Source organism: Solenopsis invicta, chromosome 4 (genome assembly GCF_016802725.1).
Source record: "Solenopsis invicta isolate M01_SB chromosome 4, UNIL_Sinv_3.0, whole genome shotgun sequence".
In the NCBI taxonomy this organism is placed as follows: domain Eukaryota; kingdom Metazoa; phylum Arthropoda; class Insecta; order Hymenoptera; family Formicidae; genus Solenopsis; species Solenopsis invicta.
The window spans coordinates 9,622,953-9,638,821 of NC_052667.1; the positions used below are offsets into that span (position 1 = coordinate 9,622,953).

The 15,869-nt window shown below is 34.1% G+C and overlaps 1 protein-coding gene and 1 long non-coding RNA gene across 3 annotated transcripts in view; both read right to left on the bottom strand.

Annotated features, from left to right (window-relative positions):
* LOC105196680 (D-aspartate oxidase) overlaps nucleotides 1-15,869 on the bottom strand; it is a 105,312-nt gene that overhangs the window by 79,373 nt on the left and 10,070 nt on the right. The window lies entirely within an intron of this gene.
* LOC120357585 lies at nucleotides 7,385-8,834 on the bottom strand. Its single transcript, XR_005574597.1, has 4 exons — nucleotides 8,820-8,834; nucleotides 8,222-8,742; nucleotides 7,957-8,145; nucleotides 7,385-7,678 (listed from the first exon to the last, which is right to left on the bottom strand). It is a non-coding gene; the product is annotated as an uncharacterized LOC120357585 (long non-coding RNA).

Sequence of the window (15,869 nt, forward strand, 5' to 3'; positions counted from 1 at the left end):
AGAAAACAAACGGATAGTGTCCAATTGGGCTTGTGCGCATCTGGGACCCTCCCGATTCTAAAACATTAAAATTTAAAGAATGCGCTCGCGAGCGCGCGTGCTCGTACGTTGTGCGGCGCGCGGTCGCGCAACGGAATACGGCCGCCAGCGGAACGCAGTCTCTCCCCCCCCTTACCTCTGCAGCTCGCCCCCGCGCGGGCGCCTACAAGCGTTGGAGCCAGCGCTAGCCGCGAGGGCGCGCCGCAGCGCTATTTTCGAACCCATAACCACCCTCGCGAGTCCGGAGCGTATAAAAGGAGCGCGCGCGGAGCAATTTTCGATTAAATCGCTCTGGACAGTCGGAGTGTGCGCTTGAACAGGCGGCCAGCCAACGGTAAGACTGGCAGAAGGATCCCAACGACGAGAGGGTTATTCTTACAAACGAGGCAGCCGAGGAATAGCACCGGGATGTCTCTTTCCTTCACTACCTCTCCTTTGTAGAGCATGGCAGTTGAACCATACCGAGCGTATGCTTGAGTGCGGTTCAGCCTAATCTACACTCCTTCTCTCCTTCCTCGTTCTCCTTTCCTCAGATTGGTCGCGGCGTAATTAGCCTGCACCACTTCTTGACCACTACTTCCATTTTTCCTTTGTAGCCTGAGATGTGTATTTTCTCGAGTTGCACGCGACCTGGTGTCATGCTTGCGATTGCGCCTTCTTCGGCATCTCTTTTCCTTTCATCTCATATGTCCTAACCTCTCTTCTTTCCTAGAAATCTTTTCACCGGCATCTTAAGTTATTCTTCGATGCTCCGGTATTCACATTTAGAATTAAACTTAAAACGTTTAATTTTAAATCAAAATTAAATATAACGTGAAATTAATTTAAATAACTAAAATTAATTTTCAAGATCACTCCTACTGTTCCATTCATCGCACTCCTGCGTATACGCTTCCGTAAACCAATCCTCTCTCTCCAAATTAAGTTCCCTGCCTGCACCAAACGTAACAAGCACGTCGCTGTGACGTGCTAACTCGTCGCATGTTACGTCTCAGCGACGTCTCAACTGGTGTTCGAAATGTAATTGAGACGTCGCTGAGACGTAACTAACATCCCCATTTCTGGTGACAGCGACGTTGTAATGACGTGTATTTTGTGACTTATGCACTAATTATGACCTGAAAATTATCGACCAATTTTGAAAAATTAAGATTGGTTTTTACTGCATTATGTACGTAAAATACTTGCTAGATAAAATGTATAATAGTTTTACACTGAGAGAAGAGAATGATTGCAATTACCATAATTCAACTGTAATTTATAATGGTTTTTGGTACGATCTATAAATTATAGTAATTCTGAATTATAATATTCTACTTTTTATGTATAGTTACATCTATTATGTTTATGGTTCCAAATATTGGAAGTTTAAAAAGGCTAGTTTTAATCATATAGTAAATTAAATCATCTTCCACTTGACTTTATTTTCAAGGAAATTCATCAGAAAAATTATTCTACTTTAATAGAACATCGGTGAAAAATCTTATAATGCTCCGCCTTTTATTAGCCCAGGAATTTTAGATTAAAAAAGAGGCTTATTTCGGAAAAATTGCCACCTAGCTAAATTTTTGCACACACCTTTATTTAGGCATTATAAACAAGGTGCAAAAAGTCCCCCTCAATATCGTGTTAGTTTCAAAAGTTATTCGAGGTCAAAGGTCACAAAAATTGATTTTTTGTGAATATCTCGCTTCCTATTAGTCGTGCGTCTATTACGGTTATTATGAAAATTGTAGATTGAACTGTTTTCTACAAAAAATGTTCTATACATTTTTCATGTATAAACAACCGTTTTTACGTTATACGGCCAACAAAGTGTCCGCAGAACAATAATAGCAATACATTCGTTTCACCTTCAAGATAAAATTTAAGGCGCGTTTTTTTTATATGGTTTCTCCTGTAGCCTAATCCTTATTTTATAAAAAATAAACAAAATTAAAATATACGGTGGTCAATAAAGAGCTAAAATTGAAGTCAAGAAGGTAAAAACGTGATGTCAACCAAATATATTCTTCTGATAGCATCGGCAATTATACTCATTGTAAAGAACATCTTTTATTTTTACATGCTATCACTAGATGTGATACGACTTCTGCACTCTTCAATAAAAGAAAAATAAAAGCTTTGAAGTTATTACAGAAATGTCAAGATTTACAGCGTACAGCACAAGTATTTAATCAGGAAAATTGTCCAGTAAATGTAATTGTGGATAATGGAGTACGTTTTCTCTTGGCGATGTATGGAGCTCCAATCACAGAATCATGTATTAATAACTACCGATACTTGAGCTTCGCTAAATTGACAAGATTCAATACACCTGTCAAATTATCCTTACTCCCACCAACAGCTGCAGCTGCTCAACAGCATCTATATCGCGTCTATTACCAGGTACAAACTTGGTTAGGTAATGAGATAGATCCTGAACAGTGGGGATGGGTAATAAATAATTATTTATTGGAGCCCATAAAAACTTCATTACCACCTGCGCCGGATGCACTTCTCAACACAATTGTTTGTAATTTTACAAAAGGTTGTGGGTCTAATTGTGGCTGCAGAAAAGTGGGATTGCCGTGCTCTGCAGTTTGTGGTTATTATCGTGGTCATGCTTGAATGTCACTCCTGATAACGATTCTGATGACAATATTAACATAGAAGAATCAGAATATTATGAAATTAACACCACAGATTCTTTCATATCAGAGGAAAATAAAAATGTGCAAAGCAAAGTAGGAGAAGAAGTATATATAGAAGAAATGCCTGAAATTCACAGCAATGATGAGGAAGAATAATTTTATTTATTTACTGCAACGCACGAGGAACATTTTTTATTTGCGCTATGACAACTTTTGCGCAACTTGATTAATATCGCATTTTTACTTTTATGCTTCTTGACTTCAATTTTAATTCTTCATTAATACACCATCCACTGTATAGTTGATTTTATTTATTTATTTTTTAGAAAATATGGATTAGGCCTACAGGGAAAACCATGTAAAAAAAAACACGCCTTATATTCTACCTCGAAGGTGGTGTGGAAACAAATGTATTGCTATTAGTGTTCTGCGGACATTTTGTTGGCCGTATAACGTGAAAACGGTTGTTCGTACATGAAAAATGTATAGAACATTTGTTGTAGAGAACAGTTCAATCTACAATTTTTATAATAACCATAATTGACATACGACTAATAGAAAGCGATATATTCACAAAAAATCAATTTTTGTGACCTTTGACCTCGAATAACTTTTGAAGCTAACACGATATCGATGGGGACTTTTTGCACCTTGTTTATAATGCCTAAATAAAGATGTGTGCAAAAATTTAGCTAGGTGGCATTTTTTCCGAAGTAAAATCCTAAAATTCCTGAACTATATACCATTTACATGTTTTCTTTCTTACGAAAAAACGCCATAACAGCCATCTAGTGACGGTTTCGTGTACTATACACAGAGAAAAAAGTATTTGTGACTATAATTGCATGGTTAAGGAAATTATTATGAGAGATGCATCGGATAGTGATTTTTACCGGATAGCCGGATACCGCGATAGTATTTCTCAACTGTACATTACTCTACGTAACGTTTTCACAATTACGTGTTAAATTTAATTACATTAAATGAAAAACATCATTTTTAAAAAGTGAAATATTATTTATCTTTAAAATATAAGTCATAATACAAAAGAAAATTCAACAAACAGCTAATTAATTAAAACATTCAAATTATTTAGTTACGTCGCAGCGACGTGCACAAGACGTATCATACATTTTCTGCGACTTTGTGATCAAAACAGCACGTCTCTGTTACGTCCGGTGCAGGCAGGGTTAATATTCGGAAAACCGGTAAGAATTCACTTTCATTTCTTTTTAATCAGAAACTTTTATTAATCAGAAACTTTTATTAATCAACAAAAATGGCAATTCCTCATAAAGCAACATGGGCAAGAAGACCCATCGCGGTAAAGCAGGAGGCCGAAGACGCTTCTTGCGTGCACTCCATCGAGAGTCAAATATAGTCCGCGAGTTCGATCCGACGGAGTTTTGGTCCGAACCACTTTCTGACCTTCCGTTATTGGAGGAATCACCGGAGCCAGACCTTCTTATCATCACTCCTCCTCCTCCTCCTTTATTTCCCAAACGGGACGTAAAAGAAGAGATACAAGAATTTCCAAGAAGGGCAGCCAAGCTTATTATCAATTATATTCCCGAGAGAAAACCCACTCGACCGACAAACCCGGCTGTCTACACAAAAAAATATAAAAAGACATTAAAAATATGATAATATCGCTTAATAAAGCGTCAAAGCTAAATTCTGGATCCAAAAAACCCCCTGTGGGTTCACCATAATTGATTTTAATAAAAAATCTAAATACAAAATTTTTGTATTAATATTATTTTCTTTTGTACTATATTATACTCAAACTTTTGTAACTAATCATTTCTTTTACTTCCTTCCATTTTAATAAATTTATTAATTTATTTTTTTATAATTATGCTCTCATAAAATTATTTAAACCTTATCCCACGCCACTGTTCCTAGTCATGCTTCCTAATAACCATAATAATTCAAAAACACAGAAATAAATAATTCATTAAAATTGTCCGGGACTAAAATCCGGACTGGTGACAGCAGCCCATTCAATAATCCAAAAATCTTAAAATAACAAACTAATCAAATCCCCCTTAAAACGTCCGACCCACACCCGGACGCAACAATATAAATAATTAAAACTTGTTCCAGACTAATATAGTCAAAAAAATAACAATTGAAAATAGTACTGGAGTATCAAAAAACATTATTGACGTAAAAAGCACGCTTGCAAAAATCCATTTTGCAACTAATCGTTATAAACAAATTACTAAAAATTGACTGTAGAGAAAAACTGATTTCTCCAATCGATTCTGCGGGAAAAATGACTCAAGAAACATGTATAACACTTTTTTAATTTTTATAAACAAATTAGTTGCAAAATTTATTTTTGCAACGTTTTTTTTGTCATTTTTCCCGTAGAATCGATTGGCGCAATTAGTTCTTTTTTAGAGTAAATTTTTAATAATTTGTTTATACCAATTGGTTACAAAATTGAGTTTGGAAAAGTTCGTTTTACATCAGTAATGTTTTTTCATGTTTTGGTCCTATTTCCAATTCCAATTTTTTTGACTATTTTTGTTAGTCAGACCATGACCAAGAACGGGTTTTAATTATTTATATATGCGGGCAGATGCAGATAGAAATCTGGACGAATACACGCGGATAGAATTCCTACGTAATCGCGGACAGGTGCAGATGGAAATTGCGGCGTGTAGAATGCAAACAGAAACAGACAGAATATATGCATAAAGAAATTGATTGGTCAAATAATTAACAAAATGCATAAGAAAATCACTGAAATAATCAATCAATGAAATTATCAATAATGATCAATCACTTTCTTTATGCATATGTTATTTATGCATGCAATTATGCAAGTTTGCCTGAATAGGCCCTTAATAAATTCATAAAGAGTGAAGCCACAATTTAAAAATATGCAAAAAACACGGTTTGCTTGATTTCTGCTGTCAGTGTGACGTCAGATCCTGTTAGCACGGAGTGCTCGGGTGGGTGCCGATAGCGCACATCCCGATAGCCCACCAACCAATCATATTGACTTATCTAACCCAACCTACGGAAAATCTCTAGGCATCTGCCATTGTGAGTGGTTTGTGTGCTATCGGGATGTGCGCTATCGGGACCCACCCGGGTGCTCGATGTGCTAACAATCTTCAGATTGTGTTGTGCAGGTCTTATTCTAATTCTGTCGCCTATCTGACATTAGATGCTGGCAGCATGTCGTGTTCGAGTGGTGCTGCCAGTCTGGGAGTGCGCACGATTGGACACCACCACTCATGGCGGCCGATGCCTAGAGTTTTTCCACTAGTCAAGCGCTGTGAGTGGTGGTGTCCAATCGTGCTGTGTCCAAAAGGGTGTCACCCGCCAGTCTGCTGTCAGATTGTCGCGTAGATCCTGTTCGTTTTTTTTGCCGCCAATCTGACATCAGATCTTGTCAGCACGCGCTGCTAAATTTCTGCTGCCAGTCTGCCGTAAGATTGGGTTCAATCTTTGCCCGCGTAAAAGGATTTGCGCCCAGCGTTCCGAAGAGCGGACGTGTGTTCCCATCTCACAACATCCGTTTGAACTGTTCGAAAAATCTTATAACAATGTATTATTGGCCTCCTCGAATAGTGTTGTACTCAGGGAGAAATGATAGGTCGGATCGACGTTAAATTGACGTCATTTTGACAGTAGAAATGAGATCAAATTTTACGTTGACATCAATGTTAAAATGTTCAAATTTCGATACCATTTTGATGTCAATATCAACATGTATAAAACACTTAATAAATGATATTAACATCTTTTCGGTACTATAACTCAACGAGAAATAACCAATATCGAATCATATCGAAATGATTTCAAATTGATGTCAATTTGACATCGATTCCTTTATCATTTCTCAGAAATCGTTTAATGGACTGGACCCAGATAGCCAAACGTGAATACTCAATCTAAATCAAATAATTGCAGAAATTAAGTTGCTCGTCAATTGCTATTATGTTGCCTATAATTTAATGAAACAAAAATGTTTTTGTTAATTCAGTATTAATATGCTGAGTTTTATTGTCAAACAATGGTAGAACAATTGTTGCAACCAATGTTTATAGCAATCTGATAGCAATATGTGAACAACGATTATCATTCATGAGTTGTGAGCAACGTGCCGGCAACCGAATGGTAATATAAAGTTAACAGAAACATGCGAGTATTACTTTCCCTAACAGCACAAAGTCGACTTTAAGTCGACTATGAGTCGGCCATAACTGCTAGACGTCTGGAAAATGGACGTCCATAAATCGACTTTAGACGACTTAAAGACGTCTATAAGTCATACAATGTCCCACTTTAATCGACAACTATAAGTCGACTTTTAGAGACGTCTTTAAGTCATACATTTGAAGACAACTATAAGTCGACTATAGTTAGCCATCCTACAGACATTCTATGCAGTTGTAAAGGAAGGAATATTGAAATTGGGAAAATATGTTATAACATTTTTTACTTGTTTGATTTGTGTTATTTAAAAAGAAAAGAAAATTGTTATAATATATAAAGCAAATATAAATGTGTATATCTGTGTATATGTATTGTGCGCATTTGTTTAACTTTGTGTATATGTATATCACAATAACTTAATGTATATAAAATTATCTCGCATAATATTACTATTGTATACAGATGCATTTGTTAAGAAAAATAATAATAAAAATAATAATAAAAACTTTAACTATATTATATTAATAGACGTCACATAAGAAAAAAAATCTTTATTTCTCACCTCTCGTTAAATATCCTGTATACATGTATAGATTCTAAATTTATACAATGTCAATGTAAAATGTTCTTTCTATATAAATTATAGAACTTAGCTAACTTTTTAAGAAATGGATCCTTTGTTGTAGATGCTGCAAAGATAAAATATTCTTTTTTATTTTGCATTCTGCAACTCGAATCTCTAGTGGATAAAGAATGTCACTTTGTTTTACTCAAGATATTGAGGGATAATTTGTTTATCTTGATTGCTGGTACATTCCTTGTGTTCTTTTCTGCAATTAGAATGCACAAATTGAAAGTGATATTATTAAAAAAACAATTGAATCAATCATTTAAAAAATAATTCAACTTAAATAAAAAAAAAATTAATTGAGCGTCAAAATCAAAATGTTAATATCTATAACAATATTTAATTAATATCAATTTTTAATTAATTTTAGTGCTGCAGTTGTAAAAACTAAACATCTTTAATTCTCTAAAAGTGAGAGTTGTTGACGTATGTTGTTTTTCAAATGAACAAATTAATTTTTGTTTTAAAGACAAAGCTCACTTGTAGTAAATATGTTCAGTTGTAGCTTCTTTTCTCCGTCACGTAAAGTTCTTTATGACTCTGCCAGTTTTCGTGCCACTCAACCTCGACACCGACATAAATACCATGGATTGGAAATGCTTTGGCAGAGAAATCTCGATACACATATCTCCAGTGTTTTTAACTGCTTCGGCACCACTGATCTCAAAACTAAAATATTCGCAATTGATTGTTTAAATATTCGGATTTATATCTAATTGATATGGTTTTACAAAAAAATACATACTATAGTCCTACTTCACGACTCGTCTGTCCCTCAACAACGGCTCACAATGGCAATCGCCGCATATGACCGGTATAGCTGCACACGCTCCGATGGATAATAAAAAATAGCGGAGAGTACAAGAGAATTTTGTATGTCCGAACGGCTGCAGCTAATAGTCTTTATTCAATAAGCACAAGACCCGATAGACGGGTAGGATTACAACAACGCGGATTGACTCTTGCAAGAAACTTGATGACTCTCGCTTGGCGCTACATGCAGCAGCGGTGACAGCGGTGCTCGCTCACTACAGTGGCGCTCAGTCGAGTCGATTTCAAAATGTCTTTTTCTAGACGTCTTAAAGTCAACTTTTGAAAGACGTCTGCAGACGTCTATGCAAAGTCGACTTGCAGTCAACTCTGAAAGCCTGACTTAGAAAAATCGACTTACAGTCGACATATGAATGGTTTTGCTGTTAGGGTTTATTCATAAGTTGTGAGCAACATGTCGGCAAGCGAGTAGTAACTCTACTATAATAATAATTGCTGAAAAGTTTTCAGCATTTAGTTGATAATAATGTGCATTATTATTGAGTGAGAGAAGTGCACGTAAACGCCAGTACCTAAGCGACCAACTGAAGCGAAGCATCCCAGATAACATTTCTTGCTGGCAAGTTTTGCGCGCGATGTGCATGCGAACTTTGTAATAGATTTGCGTTTTGTTCGTAGAACGTGTTACACATAGAACTTATAGTAATGGAAGGAGAATACGGCCGACGAGCTGTGAGCAAGATCTAAAGGACAGAACTATCTTTCTGTCCTTCTCAGGGACTTTTCTTCTCTCTGCGCATGATCACGCTTCACCAATCAAAATTTGTAGATATCGGAGGATTGTTTCAGATTGTTTATATCTATCACTTTTAACGGGAAGATATTTTCTGTACGTAGAGTGAGATTTTATTTTTATATAAAATGGTTAAATATTGTGTTTTGTGTGATAATCGGGATAAAACAGCATCTTATCACAAGTAAGTAAATGTATTACAGCTTCTAATATTAATATGTACATAATAGTATATATATATGTTCTACGTTTGCATGGTATTTTAGGTTAAGTAAATCATATTTTTATTCTTGCAGATTTCCACAAGATGTACAAATAAAAACAAAATGGTTAAAATTTTGTAACTTGGATGAAGCTATTCTTAGAACTTCCACTTTTTTATGCTCCAATCACTTTACAAAATAAGATTACCTTCTTACAGCAACAAATAAAATTTTAAAAAATAAAAGCATACCATCCGTTTATCATATTAAACGTAAAAAACGGTATGTATCTAAAGAGGAAAACTATAATATATGTAAGACAGTTATTTGATTATATATATATAATTTTTAATTTTATATATATCCACATATTTCTATGTATCTAAATACAAAATAATTTTAGGAGTCTAGATGATAATGATAAAGACTGCAAGCATAATAAGGAAATTGCTAAACGTAAGAAAAGTGAATGCTTACTAAATATACATGAAGAGGAATCATATTCAACTGTAATTCAGCATCCAACAGATAACAATATCAGCGATGAACCAACTCATGAAAAGGAATCGTGTTCAACTATCATCCAGCATACAGCAGATAACAATATCAGCGATGAACCAACTCATGAAAAGGAATTGTGTTCAACTATCATCCAGCATCCAGCAGATAACAATATCGGCAATGAACCAACTCATGAAGAATCGTGTTCAACTATAATTCAGCATCCAGTTGATAACAATGTAAACAAAACTCCAGAAAATGAAAATTTAAAAAACTCCAGAGAAATTCATTATGGTGAGTTTTTGAAAATATTAGTCAACTTATCAAAGTATCATTTTACTGTTTATTCTTCAATGTGTATATTAAATACTTATTCATAATTATGAATGGGAATCTTAATTATATATATTTGCTAAATAAAAGCTAATTATTATTATTGCTTATTAGGTACTGATGCAGTATTGCCGATAAATGTAACTCCTCCAAATTCTCCGCGTGAAGCACGATATATTGGTGATATTAGAACACCACATTTAGCCACCCCACGGAGAGCTAAAAGAGCATTAAATATAGCAAAGCTAGTAGTAAAAGAACAAAGGAGAAAAATTTTAACATTACAACAACAAACTACGAGACTGAAAAACCGTGTTAAAACTATGAAAGACTTGATAGATCATCTTAAGAAGAAGAATTTTATATCGGAGAATGCTGTGGATCATTTAATGGTATATCAAGAAGTTTCTATATAATAATTAAACGTAAAGCGATAGCATTTTCAGATAAAGCAGGCTCACTCGCTTTGAATTTTATTGCTTGTATGTTTAAACATAGCATCATGAATAATTATATATAATCAATTAACTGTATATAATCAATCAACTATATATAATCTATATACAATCTGTGTATAATCTAACTATATATAATCTATCAACTATATATACAACTATATATAATCAATCATAGCATTAAAGATTATTTACGCCAAGAAATCTTTTGTATTTTTTTTAAACAAAAATATTTTAAAAGGTTAATCTGTTTTATAAGTTTTTTGACATGTTTGTAACTTTTATTACATCTTCCGAGGAAATGTTACTAAATAATTCAATTTTAATTTAGAGAGATATTCGATCGATAATGTAAATACAAATCAAAACAAGAAGGCCTTTCGTATGGTCGTAGCTGGATCTTAGTGCTTTTGTGTACTTGTATGATTTTATATACTTTATATTTACAATATCAAAAACATTCAATATCGAGATTCGTGTATATTTGACGGCAGAACATTTTTATTCAGTTTCAGAAGAGTTTGAAATTTTGTACATTTTTGTATTATAAAGCTCTCCAATTGAAGCAATTAATCAAAGCGGGTTAACTGCTTTATTCGAAAACGTTATGGTCCGAATTCATAGTCGATTTAGAAAATCGACCATGTATTCGGATTTATATCATTTTATGTTTATCATTTATATATAAATTTCTATCGGCTCCAACAGAAAGTTGTTTCAAAAAACCGCTCCAATAGGAGCTTGTTTTTTAAAATAAGCTCCTATTGGAGTGATTGGAAAACATTATTAAGGTTGTTCCACCTTTTGGTAAATTTAATTGTTAGGTAAATCTTTGCGGATCGCAAGGGTTTACCTAACAGTTAACGTTACTTGATACTTACCAAAAGGTGGAACAACCGGGCTAATTGGTATACAATCCGGTACATAATAATAAGATGGATAAAAAAAATTAGAAATAATAAGATCGATTTTCAATTGTACATGAGTATTATATAATAAGATCACGTATATTTTTTAAAATTATGGTGATTTTTTCAGATCCAATTACCTGATCCTATCCAAGAAATCATAAAACGCAGGAAATCCGTAAAACAAAAATATTCTCCCGAATTAAGAGCATTCGCACTTACATTAAACTTTTATTCTGCGAAAGCCTACAATTACGTACGGAAAAGTTTTTGTAACCTTCTACCTGAACCCTCTACCATTCGAAAGTGGTATTCAGTATTGAATGGACGCCCTGGATTCGCCGCTGAAGCATTTGAAGCTCTAAAGTGTCAGGTTAAAAAAAATGACAATCCGGTTCTATGCAATCTCGTAATAGATGAAGTAGCCATTCGACAACATGTAACTTATGATGGAAAAAGATACTACGGACTTGTTGATTTTAGGATTGATCATAATAATGCTTTCGATATAGATTATTCGTGTAAAGCAACAAATGCCTTAGTGTTCATGCTTGTCGCAATTAATGGCCACTGGAAAATTCCTGTAGGATATTTTCTATTGAACTCATTAAATGGAGTTGAGAGAGCAAGTTTATTAGAAAAATGCCTAGAGTTAATAGAAATGACAGGAGTAGAAGTGCATTCCCTTACTTTCGATGGAGCTAGCGTAAACATAAATATGTGTAAATGTTTAGGGGCAAATTTTGAATTAGGGACTGCTTTTAAGCCATATTTTATTAATCCCAAAACGAAAAAAAAAGTTTTCTGTTTCTTTGACCCATGTCATATGTTGAAACTAGTGCGAAACACTTTGGGCGATCACAAAATAATAAAACATAAAGATGCAAATATCTATTGGCAGGATATTGTGCTTTTACAAAAAATGGAGGAAGAAGAAGGGTTACGTGCTGGCACAAAATTGACCAAGAAACATATTTTATATGTAAATAACAGAATGAATGTCAAAATAGCTGCTCAAACTCTGAGTGAAAGTGTTTGTTCTGCTCTCAAGTTTATACACGAAAGCAAGCAATATAAGCAATTTTATTCTCCCGAAAAAACGGCCGAATTTTGCTCGGTATTTAATAATGCATTTGATATTTTAAATGTACGTAGTCAATTTTCAAAGAGGTCATATTGTAAAATACCTCTAACAGATGAAAGCTATGACAGCTTAAAAAGTCAGGCTGATAAAATTATAGAATACATTAGCGATTTGAAAACTGTAAAAAATCAATCAATTTTAGAATGTACTAGAAAAACTGGCTTTTTAGGGTTTGTTATTTGTTTACAAAATATGTTTGAATTATGGAATGTTTTAAAACAATTAAAATTAAAGTATTTATTGACATTTAAACTAATCCAAGATCATTTAGAAACTTTTTTTAGTGCCCTGAGAAGTCGGGGAGGATTTAACAACAATCCTAACGCTCAACAGTTTGAAGCAGCATACAAAAGATTGATGATTAGGCATGAAATTAATGCGTCGGAAAGGGGTAATTGCCTAATTAATGATATTCATATATTACATGTACCTTCAACAAGCAAAAAATACTCCGATCCTATATACGACGAATCGCATGATTTTGGAACAGTTGCCGATATACAATTTGATCACGATTATTTAAATTCGTTGTGGTCTCTCAGTCCGTACGTGGAAGATGTTGTAAAATATATTAGTGGATTTGTCGTAAAAAAATTGACTCATGATAAAAAAATGTGTAAGACGTGTGCCTCTTTCTTAATATCCACGAATAATACCTCACACTTAATCACATTAAAAAATAGAGGAAAATTGAGTATTCCTTCGGAAGACGTAGTAAGAATTACAAACCACTGCGAAAAAATTATAAGACAAAATAGTCATTTAATTTTTGTTAAAAAAAATATAAAAGATATCTTGGCGTTAAAAATTTTTAACGCTGTGAGTAATTACAGTTTTACGCAAGATGCTATGTTTGAGCATGTAAGAAGCCAAGATATCTTTGACAATCATAAAGTACAGCTAATAAAATGCATTATCGAAATTTATATTAAAATACGTTTGTATCACGAAGCGAAATTTTCAGGTGACGCTGAAAAGAAACAATATATACGCCACAAATATTCAAAACTTATACATTTCTACCATCAATAAATTATATATAAAGTATTTTTCTAGAAATTTTTAATTATTATTATTATTATTTTATTTTATCACGTAGAATTAGAGAGAACTTAGTAACACATGGCGCCTCATTTGGCACATGCGCAGAGAGAAGAAAAGTCCCTGAGCAGGATAGAAATATATCTTTTGTCTCTCAGATGATGCTCACACTCTCCACCTATTGCCAGAGTAGGCTATTCCCCTTCCATTAGTATAAGTTCTATGGTGTTACATCGTGTATATTGTTTACAAGTGGCTAGCTCATGTATGTCCCATGTACTGGCAAATTACATGCAGATGGCTAACATATTGCTAGTCGTTTGCTCCCCAGATAACATTTTTTGCGTGCAAAGTTTGCGTGTCTTATGCATGTAAACTGTGTACGCGGTTTGCGTGAGTTTTGCCCGCAAGCAATGTTCTCAGATGGGACGGGATTTTTGCGCATGCGCGAGAATGTTTGCGCGAAAACATCACTTAATTTCACTATTAAAAGATTCTAAAATTATGCAACATATTAAATTGATCAGACCACTTAACAAGGATACTCATACTACTCATTAATACCTTTACTTAATGAAAATAAATACTTTACTGATGCTAAATCCACCGCGCATGCGCTAAAATCCCGTCCCATCTGAGAACACTGCCCGCAAGTTGAAATTCTGTAATTTCAGATTGAAATGGATTTAACAAGTGAGTGCTAACGCCACCGCTAGGCGGCCACGCCGCAGAAGATTTTCTCGTGAGTTGAGTGCAGCCACAGGCGTTATATCTAGGAACTACCGCCGCCGACTCGTCAGCTCATACTTTAGTGACACTTTTAGGAGCTGTTTTTTGTAACTTCTAGACGAATACTCGCTCTCATTCTTTTGAAACATGGCGTGTGTGTGAAACGTTGTTCCACATAAAATTTTATATTTTTGTGTAAATAACAATGTAAATAACAATGTGTATTGTTATTTAATTTTGTACATAAATTAAATGTTTAATTCAAATTAATTTTTTTTTAAATCTTTTTTAACGAAAAGAATACAAGAAATATTTTTTTTTTTGTAAACTAAACATTTATTACGTTTATATTAATGTATTCTGTTTTAATAAATCTATCTGAGTTTGGATCTTATTTTTCAATCGATCTTAATACCGTATTTTCGGTGCAGAAATCCCGATTGATTCGAATTACCGATCTGCTCTATCTGTTGAACATAAGTCTTGATATGACACAGATTTTGTAACAAGATCTATATGGTATTTATAGAAGGGATATAAAAAGGATTAAAAATCTTTTTACCTGTTGTTTATAACATGATGGCAATTTAAAAACACAATATGTTGCACGTCAGTTGTTCACAAATTGCTGAAAATCGTTGTCATCAGATTGCCGACAAGTTTCTTGCATTGTCTGCAATCTGAGGGCAACCTAACAGCAACACTTGTTTCCTACCCATTGTTTAGATTTTAAGGATTCCTGACGTGTTGCGCGCCAGTTGCCAGCAAGTTGCTAAAAACTGAGTTTAAAGTCTATTGCCAATAGATTGTTGGAAACTTGTCATTATTATATTTTGAAAATTGTTACTGACAAAAACATACTGAAAAGAGGATACCCCCTTCTGTTGCTTTGCTGACAACTTATAAGCGATATTTGTGGCAAGTTGCCGACAATTTGCAATCATTTGGCTATCTGGGTTATTCACATGTGATTTTATTGCAACGCTTTTACTCATGGTAGAAGGATAACATGGTGTGTGCAGTTCACGCGTGTCTCTCTCTAAAAATTTGCCCTCTTCGTCTATCGGTGGGTTATAGTTAATAAGACAGCCAACTGTGAAAAGCAAAATTATTTAGCGTCAGCTTGTTGGTATGCTGAGTCATCTATCCTTGTTTCATGCACTTATTCAAGTATCTGCTTCTCTTTCTATCGGGAACAGTTATGCACGTGAAGTGTTACACTAATTTTTGACCGAAGATTCGGTTCATTCGGTTAGTTTCCTCCATTTCCTTTTCATCGTAAGAACACGTGTGAAAGAAATAGGAAACAGCGTAAAAGTGTGCAAGAAATTGACAAGCCTTTAATATATTGTAATACAAATGTTGTAATAAAAATGTGGGACACGTATTTTTATATGTATAACAACGGGCCCATATGATTGTTAAGAGGATAAAACACATTCTTGAAATAAATTGATTTTTTAATTTCTGAAGTAATACCGTCGAAATGGTAAAAAATATAAAAAAAAGTTTCAA